Here is a 25,313-nt window from a genome sequence, read left to right on the forward strand (position 1 = left end):
CTGTCACCTTCAATGATCATATAAAGGAAAGCATCAAGTGGTATATCTAATTGCCTAACCCTGGATCTAATTTAACCTTAAGAATGCTGAAATTAGATGTTCTATTCAAGAAAAACTGAAGAAATAGCCATCAACATAGTCATTAGTCAAAACATTACTAGTTTGGCAGTTGTCATATAACAAGACCTAGAAAAAAATTGTAGTTCTCCAATCAGAAATATATTTTTGTTTAAAATTTATCTATATTTATGATATCCTCAAAAATCTATTGCAGATTTTTCATGTTATTTTTCAACAGCAGCTATACAATGTCCGTTAGTCACTAGAAACTTTCATTCATTTATCCAACAAATAATTCCTGAATACCTAGCATTTGCCAAGCATTATGCTGACACTGAATATATGATGGTCAATAGGACAGAGCTATCTCTACCCTTGTGATATTCACATCTAGACTAAGAAAAATTGATATAGAAAATATAATCTAATAAATATTTCATCCAAGTCTAGATATACAAAATGCTGCAGAGCATGGAATATTAACCTGCATAATTCATTCCCCAAAAAGTCTCAGTCTGAAATATCTGAATCAGAGATTCAAGTCTCTCCAAAGGAGAGCCAAGTGCTTAACTTAATAGAATGATTGGCCCAGCTTTTCTGCTTCTATTGCCAACAAAGTTCTATGTTTACTGATGCCATGTGATTCCAAAGACAAACAAAAACATCTAACATCTTCACCAATGCCACAATTTTATCTGCACTCACAATAAATAACAAACAACATTTTTAAATGTATTTACAGAAATCTACCTGCCAGGTCCTGATGAACAATTGTTTATTTCAAAGATATTAGAATTTTTTCCAAGTTTCATTATCCAATGGACTCACCATAAGGAAATTAGAGCTATAAAATACCTGCTAGACTGCTACCAATCTGTCTCCCAGCCAGTGCCAAAAAAACAACAGAAGCACAGAGTCCCTCACAGTATTAAAAGCACTAAACACTACTCTGCTGCCTAGAGTTTTCTTTGTCTCTTCTTTTCCCTTTATAATACTTGAAACATTTCTCCATTTTGATAGAGAAGAACACATTAATCTAACACCTACCTTCATTGATTTAATATTTTATGTTTTTGTTTATTACCTTAAATGATAAAAATTTTCAACTATTTATAAAGCAGGTGAACTCTCCTTGTCTCTAATTTTAATGAATTTCTGATTTTACACCCATCTCCAACTTTTTTATGGTATCTATCATGTAACTTTAAGTTTTATATTTAATTGGAAAATAATAATTATATATATTTATGGGATATAAAATGAAATTACAATACAGGAACATATTGTAGAATTAGCAAATCTGCATAATCAGCATATCTATCATCTCAAACTTATCAATTTTTGTGGTGACAACATTAAAAATTCTCTCATTTAGTTATTTTGAAATATACAATATATTATTATGATTAATTGTACTTTGCAATAGGACACCAGAACTTATTCCTACTATCTACTTATAACTTTGCCTTACAGTTTCTCTAACCACTCTACTACCCTCAGCCTCTAGTTAACCACCAATCTACTTTCTACTTCTGTGAGTTCTAATATTTTAGATTCCACAAACAATTGAGATACTTTGATATTTGTCTCTCTGTACCTGGTTTATTTCCCATAATGTAATATCCTCCATGTCTATCCATATTGTCAGAAGTGACAGGATTTCTTCTACTTTTAAGGAATATTATTTAATTGTGTATATATACCTCATTTTTGTTATTCATTCTCCATTGATGGACACTCAGGTTGATTCCATATCTTGAATATTGTGGATAGAACTAAAATGAACATGGGAGTGCAGCTATCTCAATCTTAAATGTTTCCATTTCTGATTCCAGAACTTTAATAATAGAAATGAAAAGGGAGGATTAAGGACCAATATATATGTTTTTCAAAAAGACTATAGAGCATTCATTTGTGGGGTCAACCAAAAATAATGTTTTCCTGTGTTTCTTATTTTTAAATCTGATGAAATCTTGCAAAATTGACACAGATTATTATATTGAGTACTTCCTGCTAGGTGTGCTAACAGGAGCTGGGCCTAACAGGCGGTTCATGAGCTTCCCTAAATTCTGGTCTGACCACTCACTGTTTAGGTTTATGAGAATGACTTCAAGAGAGGAATACCACACATGAGAATAGTCAGACTCATTTCCAATTTGTGTTTGCTGAAACACTTGAACTATGAGCTCCTGTAATTATGAGGACCTTAGTAAACACAAAGAGCAGGTAATATTATATATGACAAAATAATAATAGGTATTACTAGTACCTTATATCATATTACATCTCATAGTAAGATTTAGAAGGCTTACTATCCGCCAGATAATTTTTTTCTAAATACTTCTAAGGTATCAACTTAATTCTCACAAATGCTATGTGGCAATGTCTTATTTCAAAATACCAGCTTTTATGGTATTAGCATCAAAATAGAAATAAAGACCAATGGAATCGGAGACACAGAGACAAACTCACATACCTACAGCTATCTGATATTTGACAAAGGTGTCAAAACTATATGTTGGAGGAAAGATAGCCTTTTAAATTAATGATGCTTGGAAACTGGATACCATATGTAAAATAATAAAATTAGATCCATATCTTTCACCCTGTACAGAAGTCAAATGAAAATGGATCAAAGACTTAGAAATTAGACCAGAAACCTTGCAACTTCTGGAAGAAAACATAGGGTGAATACGCCCTCATATTGGTGCTGGTACCTGCTTCCTCAACAACACCCCTAAAGTTCAAGAAATAAAAGCAAGAATCAATAAAAGCATCAAATTAAAAAGTTTCTATATGGCAAAGGAAATAATTAAGAGTATGAAGAGAGAGCCTACAGAATGGGAGAAAATCTTTACCAGATGCTCCTCTGACAGGGGATTAATATACAGAATATAGAAAGAGCTCAAAAAACTTAACTAAAAAAATCAAAAAAGCCCAATTGATAAATGAACAAAACCTAAATAGACATTCCTCAAAAGAAGAAATACAAATGGACAACAAATATATGAAACAAAAAGTTTAACATTTCTAGCAACCAGGGAAATGCAAATCAAAACTACACTAAGATTTGATCTCCTCCAGTCAGAAGGTCGATTATTAAGAACACAAATAATAATAAATTCTGTTGAGGATGTGGGAAAAATGTACACTGATACACTGTTGATGATACTGAAGGTTAGTACAACTACTCTGTAAAGCAGTATGGAGATTTCTTAAACACCAGGCATAAAACATACTAAAGCAAATACAGCCACTTCAATGTTTATAGTGGCATAAGTGACAATAACCAAATTATGGAATCAACCCAAAGGCCTATCCATAGATGAATGGGTCAAGAAAAATGTCATATATATGCACAATGGAAGTTTTACTCAGCCATAGAAACAATGAAATAATGGCATTTTCCAGTAAATGGATGGAAAAGGACACTATCATGGTTAGTGAAATAAGCCAGTTTCAGAAAATCAAATGTTGAATGTTTGTTTTATCATACGTGAAAACTAGAGCAAAATAAATGAAAGAAGATGTTCGAGGGAGATCAGATATCAAATATATAGGGAAGTTTAGTAGAGTAGAAAGTGGAGAATGAGAGGGAAAGGGATGGGAAGAGGAGGAAATATGAAATGCATTTACAAAATAATGTTATGTGCATATGTAAATGTCCAATGGGAATTTCTTCTTTATTATATAAAGTACCCATTATAAGTAAATAAATAAGCTAAAGGAAGAGTAGAGGAAGGAGAATAAGGGGAGGGAGGAAGAGAAGGAAAGGGAGAGGAGTGGAGACTGAAACCAAATTCCTTGCTTGTATGATTTTGTCAAAATGAACTCAATGCTATGTGTAACCATAATGCTATAATAAACAAACAAATCAAAAATTAAAAATTCGGGCTGGGGATGTGGGTCAAGTGGTAGCGCGCTCGCCTGGCATGCATGCGGCCCGGGTTCGATCCTCAGCACCACTTACAGACAAAGATGTTGTGTCCGCCAATGACTAAAAAATAAACATTAAAAAAATTCTCTCTCTCTCTCTCTCTCTCTCTCTCTCTCTCTCTCTCTCTCAAAAAAAAAATTTAAAATTCTACTTTTATAGGTAGAGAAATAGAGGTATGGGCATATTTATCCATGGTGACAGTTAATCAGTTATTAAGCTTGACTTTTGTAGCCACTAGTTGCTTTGTATTCCCACTCTCATTCCCCTTCCCCTGCTTAGCTCATCATCACAGGCAATAACCTTCAATGTTCCTTGTCCTCTGGCTTCTAAGTATGTTTAGTGAATGGGAAACATTAGTGGAATATTGTAGTGCAGGAATTGAGAAAAAGTAAGATTCAAATGTCCTTCCTTCAGAGCTGCAGGTCTCTCCAGGCGGCCCTCCACCCTCCAATTCAACCAAACAGCTTGGCTGTAGGTTTGGGCAACAACCCTGCCTTCCATTGTCCCTATACTCCTAGAACTAGAAGCAGTTTCCTGGTGTTACCTTACCATCTCCTCCTTGACTTACCAAGGAGTCCATCACTCATTTAACCATGCTTCTATTAAATTTACATTGACTGCATGGTCTAGAGTAGTTTCTGTTCTCCTGGAAAAACCCTAAAAAACAAAGCTTTGGATTCAGTCTATTCCCAATTTATGAACTTAAACCCGGTTATCTTACCCTACTATAAAAGAGTTTATTTCCATGGAAATTTTCAAAGGATCTAAGAGATGAATAACATATCCTAGAAGCTATCATCTTTAAATCATCGTTGGCTAAGGTAGCCCACAAGTATCCCAGAGCTTCATGCTTGACTTTAAGATTGTGCCTGTTTTGTTCATTGTTGTCTCTCTAGTACTTGGCAAAATGCCCGGTATGTACTTGGTGCACAATATATATTTGTTGAATCACCACCTGAAATTCACTATATTTTCTTTTCATGCAAATAAAATTATGACAAAATCTGTGTCTTGTAATATTTGTTCAGCATTATACCTATTCTAATATGCACATATAATATGCTGTATGTGCATTGCAGATATTAATAGCAAACATGGGCTTAGGATAAAAAACTACCTAAACTGATTTCAATCCTATCTCCACAATTCATCAGCTATGTGAATTTGTGCATGCTACTTAAAATCTCTGAGCTGAAAAAAGGAGATTAATATTGAGATTTATTTCTTAGTTCTGTTATAAGAATTAAATGAGATAATATTTGTAAAATGCTTGCTACAGTCCTGGAACATGATAATTGTTAAATAGAAGCAAATGGTGCTCTTACTAATGCTGTTCTTCTATTAGTATTATCATTATTATTGTTGTTATTTATTCTTTTACCTTTTTTAAGTGAAGGCTTATGTATAACATTTTCTCGGGAGGTAGGAACTCTTAAAAATCCATTTTCTGCCTACAAGACCCTATAGCTTCTGCTTTCTCCATACCTCCCTGCTATAGAAGCTGAAGGCCTTTAAAATTTAAGACTATAACTCATCAAGTCCTTGAGCCTCACTGCCAGTGAAGAAGAGTTTGTATTATTTTATCTGCCCTTAGTTTAGTACCAGTGTGTCTAAGTAAAGCCCATAGTTATGACGCATTGCATAAACTTGAGCTTCCTTACACCTTCCTGCTATGTTTATTTTATGTATATAACTGAGGTTCTGATTTTGTTTCCAGACTACTTCAGTTTCTTCTCTGACTGTAGGCCTAGGTCCTTGATCCCCTGATTAGCTTTTACTGATAGGGACATAATCCTCATTTCTTGTTCTCAATAAATGAACCTTATAAAGAAGTACATTGCCACCATATTTCTGTGTATAGAGTTTGCCATTGTTTGGAAATTTCTGCTTATGAACATCAAAATACCATTCAATTATATTAAACTACCCTCCCTCTTGGAGATATCTGCTAGTTAATTCTAAACATGACACTAACTACTAGCTTACTCCTTTAGAAACTATTGTTAAAATGGTTTAGACCCACAGCTCTTGTCGTGTTCTCTTCTGGGTCATTTTTCTTCCCAACTGGCCCTATAAAGTCCTAGTGAATTTTGTGACCCAGATTATACAGGTGATAATAGTTTTCATCCCAATACTATATACAGTTAGGTTTAGCCCACACATTTTATAAATGTGAATGCTGGATTTATTGGACCCCAAAATATCCAACCAAGTCTGCTTCAAAGACAAAGCTATAACTTCAAGGCTCTTACCTTTTGCAGCATGAGTGCTCACCAAGAAAACATCCTGCAAGATTACCAGTCCCTCTGCTGTTGTTTTTATCCTTCTGAAAAACTCTTTCAAGTATCATATACCATTAATCCATTGTCTTCCACAATAATTCCCTTGCAAAGAAAGTGAATTTTGTGCAGCTAATGATATCAGGAATAAAACTGATATATATTCTTATCTATCCACACACCCACGAAGTTTGTTATCAGTACTAAGGGGAATATAATTATTCTCATTTCACCAAAGTGTACCCACAAAGAGACAAAGAACTCACAGGCTTGGATTTACATAGCAATGGAAGGATGGAAGGCCAAGTTAATTGCCTCATCAAGTGAGACATTTAACAACATTCTGTAAGTTAGGAAAATGAATTGAGTATGATGTCAAGCCAGCCTTCATGTCAACAGTTACACTCTCCAACTGAGATGACAGTCCATTCAGAATGTCAATTCCAATCCAGAGTATCAGAATGATCATTCAAATCTTACAAGAGTAAAAGACCCCATCACTGCCTCTTGTTTGCCCCTCTCATTGCCAATAGGTAATAAATTGCCTCAGTGCTATATAAGAATTTTTCTAATGATTTATTATACAAATAACTAAGGAGAAAAAGTCTCCAATGGCATAATGTGCATAATGTGCATTTTAATTGGAAGGCAATTTAGATATTTATTTAGGCCATGCTCATATACAAGTTATTTCTAATGATGGAAAGCTGCTTTGGTGGAACTAATTATGATAAATTACTAACAGTGGTTGCAAACATTAGCTGTTCAGCCAAAGTGATCAATAGAACAAAAGCCAAACTTAGACATAGTTATGAATGCTTTATATGAACATCTCACAGAAATTTTTAAAAAGCCTTTCCTCTTATCCTTTTTATTTTAACAGAGAATGACTCCTCCAAGTGCATTAAGATCTTCTCAGCATTGGAAAAGTTATTTCATGATATAGGTATATGAGTTCCTAGATCTCAAGACATAGGACTCTGGATTTTCCCATAATATACTTAATTCACAGAAGAACTGGGGTGCTTATACAATGTTGAAGTATCCTAAGTAAGCTTCACTTTTCTCAGAAATCAATTTTATCTTGATACGAGAATGCTGGGCTTAATGGGAACCAGTTAGGTAAAAATTTAATTTTGTAAATAGTTCATTTAATCTCACATTCACTGTCAGTGAGAAAATAAAATGAAGCAATTTCCAGATGAACACAAATCAAATGCTACAGAAATGCACTTATAATTATGCAAAGTCTTACATTTAAAAATGGGTTGTACAATTGAAACTTTTGCTGTCCAAAACCATCTTACTCAAGAGTGAAGCTATTTTTCTGCTTCAGACCTCATCACAAAAGCACATTGGTTCTATGCATTGTAAAATACTCAAGAGTCAGTAGAACTTCCTACTCTTCATTGGTATTTTGAAGGCATGTACCACAATGAAAACAGATTATGCCCAGAAATTTTGGTTCCCAGTTTGTCAGAAAATGCTTCATGTATGAAGACTTTACATTTGTTCCCTTACTTAAGAACTGCAAAGTGTGCAAATAACTAAAACCCCTGCTTATCCATCACTCATTTTTGAAATAAAACATCACGAATATAAACTAAGCCACTCATATATCTTTTCCTGTTCCCATTCCTTCTCTTATCCCTCAAAGTAAGCATTCTTGTAAATTTGTTTACTATTTCAACATGTAGTTTTATTCTATTCTTTATACATATACACCCATAAACAATACATAATACCATTTTACATTTTATGGTATCATACTGTACATATTTTATATAAATATTTTCTTTTATTCACTCAACATTTTAGTTTTTAAGATTCATCCATGTTGCTGCACACAGCTCTAGCTTAATAATTTGTACTTCTGTATGCATTCCATTCTCTTTGTGTATCAAAAATAAATATTTTTTTCTCAGTATCTGTACATTCAAGTTGTTTGCATGTTTTTGCTATTATCACTAATGCCACTGTGAGCACGTTATCTAACACTCAAGTGTAAGAGTTTCTCCAGAGGGTAAGCCTAGTCTTGGAATTACTGGACTGTAGGATATATGAACATCTTCAGCTATATCAAATAACGTCAAATTGTTTTCCATAGTGACAGTACCAATTTACATGGCCACCATAGCATAAGAGGGTTTCTATTGCCTTTTTTCTTAGAAAGTTATTTTATTACCTCAATATCTCTTGGCTCCTATAATACCATATCATTTTTTAAGTGGCCCCAAGTCAGTCATATTGATTATCTGGGGTCTAGCTAGAGAGCCAAATGAATCATTTCAAGTTCCTATTATCATCTTAACCAATCTTAGAACAAAATCGGCACAAGACATTCATCATTGGTAAATTTACCCCTCTTTCTACACTTTCAACTCCTACTGATCTGATGCCTCTCCTCTCAGCACAGACATGCCACTACCGGTCATAATTTGTGCTCCAGCCAGCTCCCATTATCATCATAGCTTACCTATCAATAACTTGTTCATTTATTCCTCTGGTAACTACTCAGTTATACAACAATGTAGTCTGAGTGCCTATAATATTCCAGATACACTGTGACAGGGTTTTAAATGGTGGCTATATGATGTGGTTAAAAATGAAGGGAAATATCAGAATGGACAAGACTGATGCCCCTTCTACTTATGTTTCAACCTTTTTTTTCTTTGTCAGAAAATCTGATCAATTAAATCAAGTTGAGTAATAAAGAAGCAATTGTTAATTTAACACCTACTTTGAACTAATGTATCTACCGCTGAAAGTGACAACATGTTTACTTTATATATAACATATTTCTACAGTAACATGGTCATCCTTGCTCTGATGCAAAGGAAGGAGAATGTAAGCCATAATTTACTGAGGGTAATATCATTATTTCAGGCATGAAATTATTATGTCCTTTTAATTCCATAATAGCACTATCAGAGAAGGATTATTATTTTCTCTACTTGGTGAAAAGAAAACTGAACTTCAGAGAAAATCAGCAACTTGCCCAAAATTTCATATAAGGCACTGACCTAAGATGCAAATCCTAATCTAACCTTACCAATCCATGGCCTCTTATGGCTGATAGGATTTTTAAACAGCATGAGCCAGAAAAGGAAAATGCATTTTTCCATTCCAAGCCACTATATGCAGGCCAGAGAGACAGGATGTAATTTGCTGATGTGATTTTTGCCAAGAAAACATCAAAGGAATCTTTAATCACTGTGAGTGGGCTGAGGTTCCATTGCCCATTATAGATGGTGACTCCCTCAGGACAAGGTCACAGTACCCAAGTCTTGATACACTGCCCAGTCTGGTTTTATGTCATAAGAGCTAAGGGCTGTACCTCTGGATTCAGGATGCTTCCACAAAAAGTTCCTGAGAATCCCTTAATGAAGGGCAGGGCCAAGACAGAACTATCTGAGAGGCTATAGGGAGTCCTTAAACTCTCTTTTCAATGCATACTACTTCTCTAGACTCAGCAGCTAGCCAGAAAACTGAGACATTATGGAGTCAGTTCCAGAGTATCAGAAAATGGCATCTGGCAGCTCTGTTGTTGCTACTAGGAGGAACCTGAAAGTCAGATCTCTGTTTAGATGTCACCTATTGTGGAAAGCTTTCCTTCACTACCGAAGCCTGGGCTGGTATTCTTCTTGTGAACTTCTGCAAATCCTTGTGATTCCCATACCATAACACTGACACCACTCACTCTATTATAATTGCCTATTTCCTGCCTGTCTCCTCCATCAAGACTGAGCTCTATGAAAGGTAAGACCATACTTGTCATTTCACTCTTCTGTCTGTAATATCTATCACATTGGTTGGTACAAAACAGGCACTCATTCAGTGTAGGCAAAATAAATTAATGAATTAACAAATTTCATTCTGGCAGAGAACTTCGTCTCTCTCCAAAGAAGAGACCTCAAAGTGGTCTGGGTGAAGCATTACAAGAAGGTGGAAATCAGGATCTCATTGATCGGAAAAACAGCTAAAGCACTTACTGTGCACTTACTATGTGTCAGGTATCATTATACTTTATATTTATTAACTTATTTAATCTTCACAACGACCTTATGAGACAGATGCTATTGTTATCCCCATTTCATAAACAAGGGTCTGAGACATAGGAAAGTTCAGTGATTTACCCTGTGTCATTCATCTGGGTAGTGCTAGAGCTGGGATTTGGATCTAAACCCTGAATCCAATGTCTGTGTTCTAAGTCACTTGGATAAATCATAAAAATACAGATTTATTGGGCTGGGGATGTGGCTCAAGCGGTAGCGCGCTCGCCTGGCATGCGTGCGGCCCGGGTTCGATCCTCAGCACCACATACAAACAAAGATGTTGTGTCTGCCGAAAACTAAAAAATTAATATTAAAATTCTCTCTCTCTCTCTCTCTCTCTCTCTCTCTCTCTCTCTCTCTAAAAATACAGATTTATATTTTTATTTTTGTCCCACACCAAGTGCTAGTAATTCTATAGCCACTGTATTTTCTTATGCCTAGGGTCTAAAATCCTTTAGACTAGACTCTGTACTTCTTGAGAAACATAATCCTTTCTCATGTATCTATACCCTGAGACTTAAAAATATTTTGATTGTTCTGAAAAAGTACCATGCTAAGCTCTGCACAAGATCACCTATAGTTGAATCATACGAACATTGGACCTTACATAAACTATCATGTCTTGGGCTCTGGCATGATTTGAATTCCCAGGTCTGACATTTATTAGTGATAGGGCTTTGTTATGGTTTAAATATAAGGTATCCCCCAAAATCTCATACATAAGACAATGTAAGAATAATCAGAGGTGAAGTGATTAGCTTATGAGAGTTGTAACCTGATCAGTGGATTAATTCACTGATAGATTAACTTGGTGGTAACTGTAGGCAGGTGAGATATGGTTGGAGGAGGCAGATCACTTTAGGGATTTCATTTTATCCCTGGTGAACAGAGGCTACTCCCTCCTCCCTCCACCCCTTCCTTGTTGCAGTGTCCTGAGTTGATTTCCTTTGTTGTGCCCTGCTTCCGTGATGTTCTGCCTTACCTTGGGCCCAGAGAATTGGAGTCAGCTATCTATGGACTGAGATTTCTGAAACCATGAGTCCCAAATAAACTTTCCTACTTTACATTTTTCTTGTCAGGTCTTTTGTTCACAGTCACACACACACACACACACACACACACACACACACACAAATGCTGAGTAAAATAGGCTTTAAACATACTACATAAACTCTGAATCTCAGGTTCTCATCTGTAAAATGTATATCAAAAAATACTCTGAGCACCAAATGTATTATGTAGAATGTTTAGCACAGTGCTTGGCATAGAGGCACCTACTAAATATAAACCCCACAGATAACATTTATATATAAATATAAGATAATATTTGTATGTTTAACTGAGATAATTTTAGGATTATACTGGCCTAATTCACTTATAAAAATATAAGTTTAACCTGTGGGATTTATTTTCTTCCTTTGAAAAATAGGGATCCCACTACATATTTTTAAAAGTATTGACTAACAGAAATAGGGAGAATATGCCAGCAACAGGCTATATCATGCTATTGCCCCCCACCCATTTTCTCTTTCTTCACTCACATCCAAGCTTCACCATTATACTAAAACTACTCTTTAAAAGGTCAGCTATAAATTCCAAAATGTCAATCCTAATGCTTTTTCTCAAACCTCATTCTATTTACTGTCTGCTAGTTCTTTATTTTTAATTGATCACCTCTGTATGTTAAACTTCTCCCTTCTTCTCAGTCCAAAATTATATTGTTGCTAATATTAGTACTGCTGCTGTTGCTACATGGAAATATCTCTTGAACTAGATGCTCCTCTCTTCCAACATCTTTCATAGACAGTTGCCAAGGTTATAGCCCTGGCACACTCTACTTCCCACTGAGCTCACTCTTTCTGGGCAATCACATATACTCATGCAGCTACAAGAGCTCTCTCTGTATAGATGATCCTCAAATTTATGTCTCTGACCTTAACCTCAACTGAGCTCAAGTCCTACATGTCTATTTCTTTCTGGATATTAAGCTTGACAATCTATCCTTTCTTCCTCCTTAAACCAGCATTTCCTCCTATGTTTTCTGTTCTTAGTTAATGCTCTTATCACCCTCCCAAGACACCAAAGCTTGAAATCCTAGCAATCTCTTTCAGTTGCCTTTATTACTTTTTGCCCAAATTCAAATAGTAGTTAGTAAATAACAATAGATACCTCACTGATTGTAGTCTCAACCTGCACTACTACACCTTTCAATTACCCCAGGTTCATAAACCTAATAAGCCACTTTCAGATCTAAAATGCATTAACACTATGGTAACAATTTTAAAACTGCAAATGCTTCAGTCCAGTACTCTTGCCTTCAAAGTTCTTTACTAATTAACCCCCTTCTCAACTTAATATTATTCCATTTGGCATTTCCTGAAGTGGAGCTAGGCTTCATCACAAAATTTTATACATTCAAGTTATTTTCTCTACTTTTACTGTTCTACACAAGTCTCCCTTCCTTCAAAGACATCCCATTTTTCAAAAGCATACTCCTCCTTTATACCTCCCTGAAATATCCACTCAACCACATAGTCATCTTCAAAGACTCATTGAAAATTTCTCTTTCTTATAATCCCACAGCACCTAAATGTAACCTCTCTTATGGAGATTTCTATAGTCCATCTTATAACTATTTGTATCTAAGATTTTCTCTTGGACTAGTGTGTGTGTGTGCATGTGTGTGTGTATGTGTGTGTGTGTGTGTGTGTGAGTGTGTGTGTGTGTGTGTGTGTGTGTGAATACTTTAGGGTAATTGAGCTTTATGTACTTTGATTCTCCAGAATTTCTGAAATCCTCCTTATCAGAGAATCCTATGGAGTCTCATGCACTCCCTGAGTAGGTAGTCTTTAGAAAGCTAACTGAGCTTTAGCACCCAGTCTAGTGAATGGCCTCACTAGGAAATTGAACCTATAAACCTCTACCTCACTATCAGCAGTCTGTAACAAGGAAGTGAGTCAGCCTCAAAAATTGACAATTTCAAGAAGCCATCAACTGAGATAATCTTAGGATTGCACTGGCCTAATTCATTGCCTTAGACAAATGTGTTAAGGATAGATGCTTACAAAGCACAGTAGGCAGCCTGTCAAATTGGGCTTATCATCATTAATTCACCCTTAAAATTTAAGTGACAAAATTATAGTACATTAATAATTCCCAGAAAATAATACTGATAACAACAGATAATTTTTGAAAACCGCTACCCATGTTTCAATAACAAATCCTGAATGTTGTGCTTAAAGTAGAGAAAGAAATGGAAATATTCCAATAATTATGTTTTATGGTAATAATAGTTTAGAATTCTAGCTTGAAGTTGTTTTGTATATCCTTTACATTTTAAATCTCTGGGTAACATCATTTAGAATTTTGTTGATCAAATGTCCTGGCATGAAAAGACAGTGGAATGAATTTGACATAACTTTCCTATGTTCATAGATGAATACATGATCAGTGAAATTCCACATCATATACAGCAACATGACAAAATACACTCTACTGTCATGTATGACTAAAAAAAAATCCAAAGAATCAGATAAAAGCACAAAAAAAAGAAAAAAGTTCTGGCATAAGCTGATCTCACTTGATAATGCTGCAATCAAAGAATTGCTACGGTCCAAGTTTCTTTCTTTCTTTCTTTCTTTCTTCATTCATTCATTCATTCATTCATTATGTATGACAGAAGAATGCATCACAATTCTTATTACACAAATAGAGCACAATTTTTCTTATCCTTGGTTGTATACAAAGTATATTCACACCAATTCATGTCTTCATACATGTACTTTGGATAATAATGATCATCACGTTCCACCATCATTAATAACCCCATGCCCCCTCCCTTCCCCTCCAACCCCTCTGCCCTATCTAGAGTTCCTCTATTCTTCCTATGCTCCCTCTCCCTATTCCACTATGAATCAGCCTCTTTATATCAAATAAAATATTCAGTATTTGGTTTTGGGGGATTCCTAACTTCACTTAGCATGATATTCTCCAACTCCATTAATTTACCTGCAAATGCCATGATTTTATTCCCTTTTATTGATGAGTAATATTCCATTGTGTATATGCGCCACATTTTCTTTATCCATTCATCTACTGAAGGGCATCTAAGTTGGTTTCACAGTTTAGCTATTTTGAATTGTGCTTCTATAAACACTGATGTGGCTGTGTCCCTGTAGTATGCTGTTTTTAAGTCCTTTGGGTATAGACCAAGGAGAGGGATAGCTGGGACAAGTTACTTTTTTTTAGTTATTTTTTATTTGTTCTTTTTTGGTATACATGGCAGTAGAGTGCATTTTGACATATTATACCTGCATGGCATATAACATTCTAATTAGGATCCCATTCTTGTGGTTGTACAAGATGTGGAATTTCACTGGTGGTGTATTCATATATGAATATCCAGGTAACTTCTTCTAAAAGTCATAGAGCCCTAGAATGGATAAAAAATGTGGTATTTATACACAATGGAATATTACTCAGCACTAAAAAATAACAAAATCATAGCATTTGCAGGGAAATGGATGGCATTAGAGCAGATTATGCTAAGCGAAGTTAGCCAATCCCTAAAAACAAATGCCGAATGTCTTCTCTGATATAAGGGAGGTGACTCAAAACAGAGTAGGGAGAAAGAGCATGAGAAGAAGATTACCACAAAATAAGGAAAAGAGGTGGGAGGGAATGGGAGGGAGAAGGGGAATTGCACAGAAGATGGAAGGAGACCCTCATGGTTTCACAAAATACATATACGATAGTGTGAGGGGGAAGGGAAGAAGAAAAAGAGAGAGAGATAAGTGTCACAGTAGAATGGGTAGAGAGAGGTGAGGGGAGGGGGGATAGAGAGAGCAGCAGAATACAACTGACACTAACATTGCTGTATGTATACACATGGATGTATAATCAATGTGATCTTGCAATCTATACACATGGAAAAAGGAGAATTCATATCCTATTGGAATCAAATGTATGATATGTCAAGATCATTGTATTGTCTTGAGCAACTAATAAAAATAAAATAAAATAAAAGTCATAGGGCCTTAGAAATGTCAGTGGCTTCATAGTACCAAAGCATAATACATGACAGTCCATTTTCTATAAAAATAAGATTATTTTTATACCAAAGGGCCACTCAAGAGTGGACAATTTCGAAAAAAAAAATAGAGAGGAGTAATGGATAAAAGCAATGCATTTGGAGTCTACCAGACCTGAGTTTGAATCCTTAGCTTGTCTACTTCCCTTTGACTACTTACTTAATGCCCCTTCTCTTAAGTTTCTTGTAAGACAGAGCTATTAACATTCATCATTTATTGGAAGATTATATGATATAATATACATAAGGTACCTGACACAGAGGAAGAACTCAATACATGGAACTAATCTCATTTTGAATTGGTATATAGCGTAAATCCAAAGTTGTGAACTTGATTTTCATGTGGGTCAGTTCACATATTCATGGATGTATTCAGCAAACACAGGGAAAACAATCCTGAGAGTCCCTGCCCCTTTGGAACATACAGTCTAGAAGACATCAATAAGAGATATCAAGGTTTCACAGAGGTAAGTATTCTAGGGCTTTAGAGAAGCCTTTTTGGAGAAAATGAGGGCTATGTTCAGACCTGAAGGAAGAGTAACTATTGCCAGGATAGAGAAAAGAGGAGAAAATGGTCTTTTGCTACAGGAGGATAAGCATGAGTAAAGACTTGCTGATATTTCTATTCTAACAGAGTACACAATCCAATCACATGCAGTCATTTATATGGATTCTCTTACATTCTTAGCCCTTAGAGAGAAAATCGCCCAGTCAGGGAAAATCCACCCAATTTCTAGGAGAATAACTGAAACTGTATGCTATTCTGATAGAATGAGGATCTTGTAGCATTATTTTACTGTAATTAGGATAGCATTTACATAGGGTTCTCAAAGACCTTTAAGATACCAATAAGCAGAATTTAGTGGGGAAAATGGTACTTTAGTTAAACTTGGTAAATTAAAAGCATTTTCAATTTATTAATACTAGTTCTAAGAGATTTTAGGAGGCATGAAGATTTCAATAGTTGCCTGGGAAAACTATTATGTGGGTCTAAACCAGGAAGTTGATCTTTGTCAGCTATTATCTAAATCAGAGATTTGTGTGTAAGAGTTGCAGCTTTGTTGCAATATTGACTACCCTCAGCACTTCAGAGGGTGCTCAGGATGAGACTGGTGTAGCCAGAGTCCTGTACTATTCGGATCTGGCAGTGAGAAGTATTTTTTGTTTACTATAGTAGGAAAATAATTGTCATTGTCATGACAGGAAAAGAATTGAGAAACATCACTATGAAGTTCCTTTTCTAAAATTGAAACCATCAGCCTGCATTATATCAGGGCTAGAGAGTTAAGGACATCATCATTGCTATGGTTAGGAAAAGAAGTGTCTCCCATAATGCTCATAGTTAGATGATACATGAATGTTTGGAGGTGAATTCACTAGATTATCAGACAGATAGTCTAATTAGTAGATTAATCCATTTGATGAACTAATAATTTGAATGGAATACCGGGAGGCAACTACAGGTAGGTAAGGTATGGCTGGAGAGGTAAGTCACTGGGGGGTGTAATCTTGAACTACATTTTGTCCCTGGCCCCTCTCTTGTTATTTCCTGGCTGTTATGAGCTGAGGGGCTTTCTTGCACCATACCCTTCCATCATGATGTTCTGCCTCACCTGTGGCCCAAAGCAGTGGAGTCAGCCACCTGAGAACTGGACTGACACCTCTGAAACCATAGGCCAAAATAAACTTTCCCTCTAAGCTCTTGTCAGATATTTTGGTCACAGCAATGAAACTATGATAATTATCATCATTATCAGTCTCATCATCATCAACACCATCACCAGTAGTATTTCTTTTTCTCTTGTTTATTTCTTTCCCATCTCCATTCCCAAAATAGAAATTATATTAAGAATTTACAATCCTTTCTAAAGGAAAATGCACATGGTCAAAATACCCTTTTAATTATGAGTATACTATTTAAGTAATTACCAAACATTACCAATTTAACTTATTAGGAAGAGCTCAATTTTAACTTCTAATTGGATTTACTTCCAATAAAGATATTTATTGAGTATCCCTACCATTGCATGGATAATGTTTATGGCAATTTACTCTAATGTTCTTCACAGTAACAACTGTTACCAAACAGGGTAATTAAGTGACTTCAGGTCCTACAACAGTAAACACAGAGCAGGGACTGGATCCTCATCGTCTGACTTCATTAGTGGTTTCTCAGCCATTTTGCACTGGAATCCTTGCTGTCAAAGTTTACCTAGGAGGTATCTAAGATGCTTCTAAGTTTCAGTTGGGGGATTTGGGCGTCGTTATGACTTGGATTTTCAGCACATTTCAGAGAACCTTTTTTATGTTTCATATTTTGGAGTTTTCTGGAATGTCTTATTTGACATAGGCAGTCTGCAACTAAAAATTAGTTGAATTCCAATTTAACTACACTCCCTGCCTCTTAATTTCCAGCTCTCTGAATAGGAGGGATAGAAGTTCCCTTCAGTAACTGAGATTACTATTACCAATAGTATTTCTATTCTTAAAGCAAAGTGTCCCCTATTCTGAAACATTCAGTTATGTTCTCACAAACAATCTTGTTTTATTCTTGGTGTCAAGTGGTAACCAGAATGAATAGGATTATCATTTATTGAATATAGAAGGCCATCAATCTTAATCAGAAGCCATTGTGACTGTAACTAATTTTTGACAGCACCACCCCCTATTTAGGGGGTGAGACTGGGTTTTCATCTATCATCATATGAATAAGTCCTAAATGTGGCTGTGTATGTACATGGAGGCATCATGAGGCACTTTCTTCACACAATTGAAAATAGACACTCATCTAGAAAAGTAATGATGGAAAGAAACCTTGAAAGCCCCTCAGTGTCCCTTCTTTTCTTCTTAAAAACAAAAGTGAACCAACCTTTGTAAATATCACAGTTTGGGCTTTTGTTTTCTCTGAAAACTTGTTTCAAGGGCCATTAGGGTAATGTTTCTGGATTTGCAGCTCTGCTGTCAGTCTATGGCAGACTCCCCAGTAGAAGCCTCCTAATTGGCTTTCAGTGAGTCACTTTTATTCACCACAGATATCCTTAAAACCTTTCCCTCTCTGGAAACATAGCCTTTCTAAAAGAGTCTAGAACACATTGAAAATGTAGGTGTCTGGATGGGAGTATGAGATTGGGGAACCACACTAAACTGGTACTTTGACAGTTGTGAATAGTCCCAAAATGTTTCCACTACAAATGTGCTTCAGTAATGTTAAGAAATTCAAAACAGTTTGACAAGTTTCTGTTTGGCTACTGTGTTCACAATCTGATTAGCTAATGCCCAGAAGGGCAATTCCACCAAGACAGCTCCTAGTAAAGAGAATTTATTACTGTGTAATACAGTGATTGACCCTAAGCACCCATAAGCTGTTACCTAGGGCACCAGGACTTCTTCAGAGCCAAGAAAAGTAAAAGAGTAAAATAAGATATTTTCAACATGTAAATGTGTTCACCTTCCAAACACCTTTTTCTTGTCTTTGAATATGACTTTATTACCTCCATTTGGAGCTGAATTTTCATATTGGCTCTGCCAATCTAATATCTGTGCAACCTTAAGATAATTAGCCTCTCTGAATCTCATGTTCTTATTTGTGAAAAAATGGGATTATGTATTCCCACCTCCCAGGATTTTTGTGAGTTTAGATGTAAGCTCATTTTATATGTGAGAACACTTAACACAGGATTATTGTGAATTTATATATGAAAACACTTAGCCCATAGGTGATCAATACCTGTTAATTTTCTTCTTTTTATTAACTAAAATGTTTGAATTAGGATTTGCTAGTAAGAGACATAAATATAGAGAAGACACTTGAGGCTCAAATATCTGCCCTATGCAGAATGCCAAAATAATCCTAATCTTAAAACTCTCTTCTGCCTAGTTGATGCCAGTTTTCCCAGTAGGATGCAATCTGCCACTACATCTGTTATCCATAAGAATTTGCCTCTAAGACTTAATACTCTTTTGGGCTGCTCTTGGGCATTGATCTCTTAAGATGAGATATCTGAGCAGAATTCTTTGAACACTATCTTTTCACGTGTAGCACTTAGCTTTCCTAAAGTTCTTTCCTCTGCTGCTACTGAATAAATGACCCTCTAGTACATAAGTGTTGATGAATGCCCAAATTCTTCTAATATCTTAGACTTTTAAATCATATTGTGTAGAGAGATGGAGTGCTCAGAAAGGAAATAGAATGTGACAAAAAGTCAAATTGAGCTCGTACTTTCTTATTATTAGGATTGATATTTGTGAAGTTGAGGTGCCATTAAACCCAGGGACTGTCCCTCTTGTGTTTCCCAACCTTCCTTTTGATCATCTCATCAAAGTACTTTGCACACTGTATTGTTATTCATTTCTGACATTTTTTAGGTCAATAACTATGTCTTGAACTTCGTCATAAACTCGAAAACTTAGGTTATGCCTGAAACATTATAGATGTCCAGCTAATATTTCTCAAACAATATAATAAATAAATAAAGGACTGAATGTTGGCAAAACAATTTACAAATGTTTTATGAACAACCTTCAAAACCTTCACAGTCTCCTCCTCCACTTCACAGTTCTATTCCTACAGTTACAGTATCAAACATGGCGGGGGGGGGGGCTGTCCCTTTCTCTCTGAGAAAAATAAACTAATCATTAGAAAAGTCCCAATATGCCAGCAGTTCTTGTTGATTTCCAGCTAAATACACAGTTCATTATTTAACCCCAGGAGAAAGAAAATAAAGAACTGAAACTCACACTATTCCCCAGTCTGAACATATATTGTAAATGTGCCATTTTTTCTCTCTATGATTTGTAAATGCTGGCCCCAGTGAAAATGACTCACCCCCTAAACTGAGCTAGCAAATACATGGATGACACCAGTTGAATGGCATTACCTGGGATGTAATAGCAGAGGTTCAATACAAAGCATTTCCTAATAGTCTATAGAGAACTTTAAATGAGCCACTATATACAAGAAAGTCAACACAGTATTTAGCACATAGATAATTGCCTTACATATCTGAGTTAACTGGCTAATTTCTTCCTCAGAGAGCTTCAAGTGGTCTTCTTAGCCTTCAACTTACTCTTTAGTGTACCTTCAAACAAAAAAGGCCTGAAACAGTTACACATATCCCTTCCTACATGATGACTTATTTGTTGTTCTTCCAATCTAGCCAAACTACAACTGTATAAAATCCCAATTTATACACTTTGGATCAGTCATTTTCCAATGCCCCTCCTTTTCCCAACCAAAGTTTTACTTCTGTTTGAAAAGATCATTGCCCTTCATACCACAGACTTCCCAGTTTTTCAGAATCTATTACACCTTTACCCTTCTTGAAGGGTAAAGAACAATTAAAAGTATATTGAAATGAGTTACTTTAAAAAAAGGTTTATATAATACTTGTTCCCTTGAATACTATGTGCTCATTCTCACTACCCATACCCACTGTCCCAAATTTAGAGGAAAACTATCCCTGCCAATACCAGTTCATGATTACCTTTTCCTTCTCTTGAACTTGGTCAGCATTTACTACACAATTCCCACAACCTGCTCCTTCCAATCTCCTAGTTTCATGAAAATATTTGGAGTTTCATCAGTGAGGTGCTCATTTGTCTTCAACTTCTTTTGAATTTCCCCTAACATTTTGCCATAAGATAGATAATTCCTGGCACACAATCGGGATTTGTGATATCCTATTGAATGAACATATCATCTTTCACTGAGTCATGATCCCTGTAATAGACAGGACTCAGGTATGAATGGTTCCTCTTTCATTGCAGTCTTTCCCCCACAGTAGCTACTTCTCTGACATCTGGTGACTTCAAGCCCCCAAACACCCTCAATGATGTTCTACCAGGCCTAAGCAGAGCAAACAAGAAATAGCTTTCTTTCATTATTTTATTTCCAATACAGAAGTTCAGCAGGAGATCATGGAAATACATAGTCTATCCTTCTGAGCCATCTTCTTGTTCTCCTTCCTATAAAACAGATGTTTATCAGATATAATACTCTCTAATGTAGAAAAGCATAAAAGCAAGGATATTGTCTACCTTAATGGAAAAAATGTGTTTTAATTTAACCTGAATAAAAAACTTAGTAGCCAGTGATTACATCTGAAACATGAGTGAAAGTAAGTACATTTATAGTAAATAGGAGAAAAGAGTTTTACAATTTAGAGATTAGAAAGTACCACTCAGAATTTAGGTACCATTTTCATGTTGAGACTAAGAGAAAGAAGCCTACTTAATAATAAGTATTTTTTTCTCCCTGTATGATGCTCCTATATCCCATCAGAACTTTAAGAATAGAACATGCATTCCAAAATTTAGTCCATTCTGACAGAATGAAACAGAATTTTCTGGAGATTTCTAACAATGTTAAAGCTATTGAAAGAAAAACCCATTGTGATAAGGCAGAAAGAATCAAAATAGTTCTGAAACTATGGAGGAAAGAGTAGAAGGGAAAAAATTATATTATCTCATTTAATATACTCTATAACTCTATGAGATAGGTATTATTATTATTCCCACTGCATAGATGAAGAAACCAAGGCCAACTAGCTGTCTAAAAAATGTTAATACTTTTAATCTTCCCATTAATTTTATAAATAAATAAAGTACAGATAAAGACAAAGATGTTATTATTAAAATCACACAGTCACTAAGTAGCAGTATCAAGACCTGAAAACTTCTAACTCCAATTCTAGTGTTTTATTCATCATTTCAAGTTCTTTTCTTTTCCAGCCCAAATCCAAATCCTCTACCTCAAAATGTTTCTTTAATTTTTATCCTCAATTTGTCTATAGGATATAATTTATTATTTCTGGATTATATTATGTTTTTCAAATAATATTTCTTGAGTGTTATGTACAAGGTGAGGCATTGGTTCTTAGAAGGGAAAATAAAATGGAAAAATTCCAGTTCTGTTGGCATTTAAAATATAGCGAGCAATACAGACATTAAATGATCAATAAATAGATAATTACAAACAAATGCAATTAAGGATTACTATAGAGAATGAGTATACAATAGCAGAAATAATTTTGGTTTGGATGGGGTATTTTCAGAAAAAGTATTTCAGAGGAAATGAATTATAAACAGAGGTAAGAAAGATAAGTAGGAGTTGGTAAAAAAGAGTGTCAAGTATTCTCACTTAGAGGCTGTGTGTTTGATGGCTTTATTCATTCAGTAAAATTTAATGTTTATCCACTTAAATATTATTTATATTTCTGAAGTCACTTCATTTTCAATCATTTAGTATAGAATAGTTAGCAATTAGATGCTTTAGAAAAATGTTCTGACAGTAATTCTATAAAAGGAGCCAAAGTTTCTCTTAAACATTGATTGGTTAACTTTACCTAAAAGTATTGTTTCCAAAAAGTTTACAAGCTGCCTGTAAAGGGGGGGCATCACTTGAAAAATTTACCAAAATGCTCCGTACTGAAATGATCAAACAATTCTACCTATAAGAATTATTAGCAATTTCAGTTCTTCTTCCCATGTATTTCTACCAAGTGCATCATAATACCAATTTATTTTTATATTAGTTTGCTATTTGGTATAAGATGTTAACATTATTCTAATAATACACAGCTGAATAGGGAGTGCAAAAAGAGAACTTACTCACATTTTATCAGGCATATACCAAGCTAAGATAAATCTATCTCATTCAAAAATGAGTTAAACTGACATAAAACCAACACAAGATCAATGAAATTGTTCTGTCATAAAACAAAAGGGAAAAAAGTGAAGCAGGAAGTGAAGGAGAAGCATGATTTTAAAAAAGATTAACTACACGAAACAGAAATTAATTTAAAATGGTATCTGCTTTATACTGATCAAAATTCAAAAATTTAAACTCTGAAATAAGGAACTTGTTTAAAAGACAAAAAACATTAGATTTAGGAAAGAAATTGGCTGAGTCAAAGAATATCAGGAAGCAAATAATGCTACAACACATTTTTAAATACTATTATAAGATTTTGCTTCACCATTTAATAATGAATCAATGAATCTGCTCTAAATATCATTTTATTGTATTTCCATAGATCAATGAAAAGAAAAGAAAAAGTAACTAGGACTAAAATAACTTCTCCTGACTAGATAAAAATTTTTTTAAAAATATGTGTGTGTGTATATATACATGTATATATATATACATATATATACACATATATATGTATATATACATATATATGTGTGTATGTATCAAATGAGAAAATGGTAACAATATTTTTAAGATCAACATCAGTAGGTTAAATATTATAAAACTGGCAAGAAATTTCAAGTTCTTACCATACACAGTAAAAAAAAAAATGGCATTAGTATCGCCCCAAAGTTAAAGGTCACATTTAATAGAGGATAACACCAATATTTTAAAGGTAGGATATCTTAGAAGAATTTTGTGCAAACAATTCAGTCAAAAATTCAATTTTATGATGACAAGATACAGATTAAGTATTGATTTAACTTTAGCTAGCCTTTTATTCCACCTAGCTTATGTTGTTTTTGTTCTTTGTACCTGATTTGTACATATTATCCAGATAGTTCTTGTCTTTACAACAAAGAACAACTTGTGCAGCTCTTTGCATTCTTAAAAACACTTTTGCACAGGGCGTTGTGGTGCATGCTGGTAATCCCAGTGGCTTGGGAGGCTGAGGCAGGAGGATCTCTAGTTCAAAGCCAGCCTCAGCAATGGCAAGGTGCTAAGCAACTTAGCAAGAGCCTGTTTCTAAATAAAATACAAATAGGGTTGGGGATGTGGCTCAGTGGTTGAGTTCCCCTGAGTTCAATCCCCAGTATCAAAAAAAAAAAAAGAAAAAGAAAAACATTTTGCTACAACACTATAGAAAATAGGCAAAAAGATATGACAAAACAATTCACAGAAAAAGAAATATAAAATACTTCTTCAATATTTGATACATAAGACAAAAACAAATTAAATCTATATTGTGATAAACCATGTACCTATCAAATTGTACCTGTTTTAACCTATAAAAATTGGCAAATATCCAAACATTTAATTAAGATCACTCTGTTGTTGGGGCTTTGGGAAAGTTGTTCTCTCTTACGTGGTTAGTGGGAATGCTAGATGATACACCTCCCATATAGGGGAATCTAGCAATATTTAACAAATTACACATGTATTTACCTTCTACTGAGTGAGCTCACTGTGTTAGATAGCTTTGTGTTACTGTGACCAAAATACCTGACAAGAACAACTTAGAGAAAAGACTTCTTTTGTTTGGCTCGAGGTTTCAGAGGTTCAGTCACAGTCAGCTGGCACCACAGCAGAAACAGCATGGAAAAAGAACATGTCAGAGGAAAGCCATTTGACTCATGGCAACCAGGAAGCAGAGAAACTACAAGGAGCCAAGGACAAAATATAGCCTCCAAGGGTGCACCCCATCACCTATTTCCTCCATTCATGCTCCACTTGCCTACAGTTACCATGCAGTAGTCCATTCAATTTATTAATCTATCAAATGGATTAATCCACTGATGAATTACAATACTTATCATTGCCTAAAAGCCCCATCTCTGGATTTTGCTGCTTTGGGGATCATGCTTTCAACACATGAGCTTTGGGGGAATATTCCAGATCCAAAACATAACACCTACTTCTAGGAGTCTATCCCAGTGATACATTGTTAAAAATATATATGGCATATGATGGTAACTACTCAGTTCAACACTATTTGTAATATCAAAAGAATAGAAACACTCCAAACATTTATCAGTAAGGCACAATTTGGATAAACTGGAACATTCACACAATGGACTACCTTTTGTCCATAAGAAAAGAATGAGGCAGGGTTCCATATTACTCTGGCATTATCTCAAGAATATACTCTTTTGTTAAAATAAATAAATAAAAGGTGAGGTCAAAACAGAGTGTTATGGAATGC

The sequence above is a fragment of the Callospermophilus lateralis genome, chromosome X, assembly GCF_048772815.1.
Source record: "Callospermophilus lateralis isolate mCalLat2 chromosome X, mCalLat2.hap1, whole genome shotgun sequence".
Lineage (NCBI taxonomy): Eukaryota > Metazoa > Chordata > Mammalia > Rodentia > Sciuridae > Callospermophilus > Callospermophilus lateralis.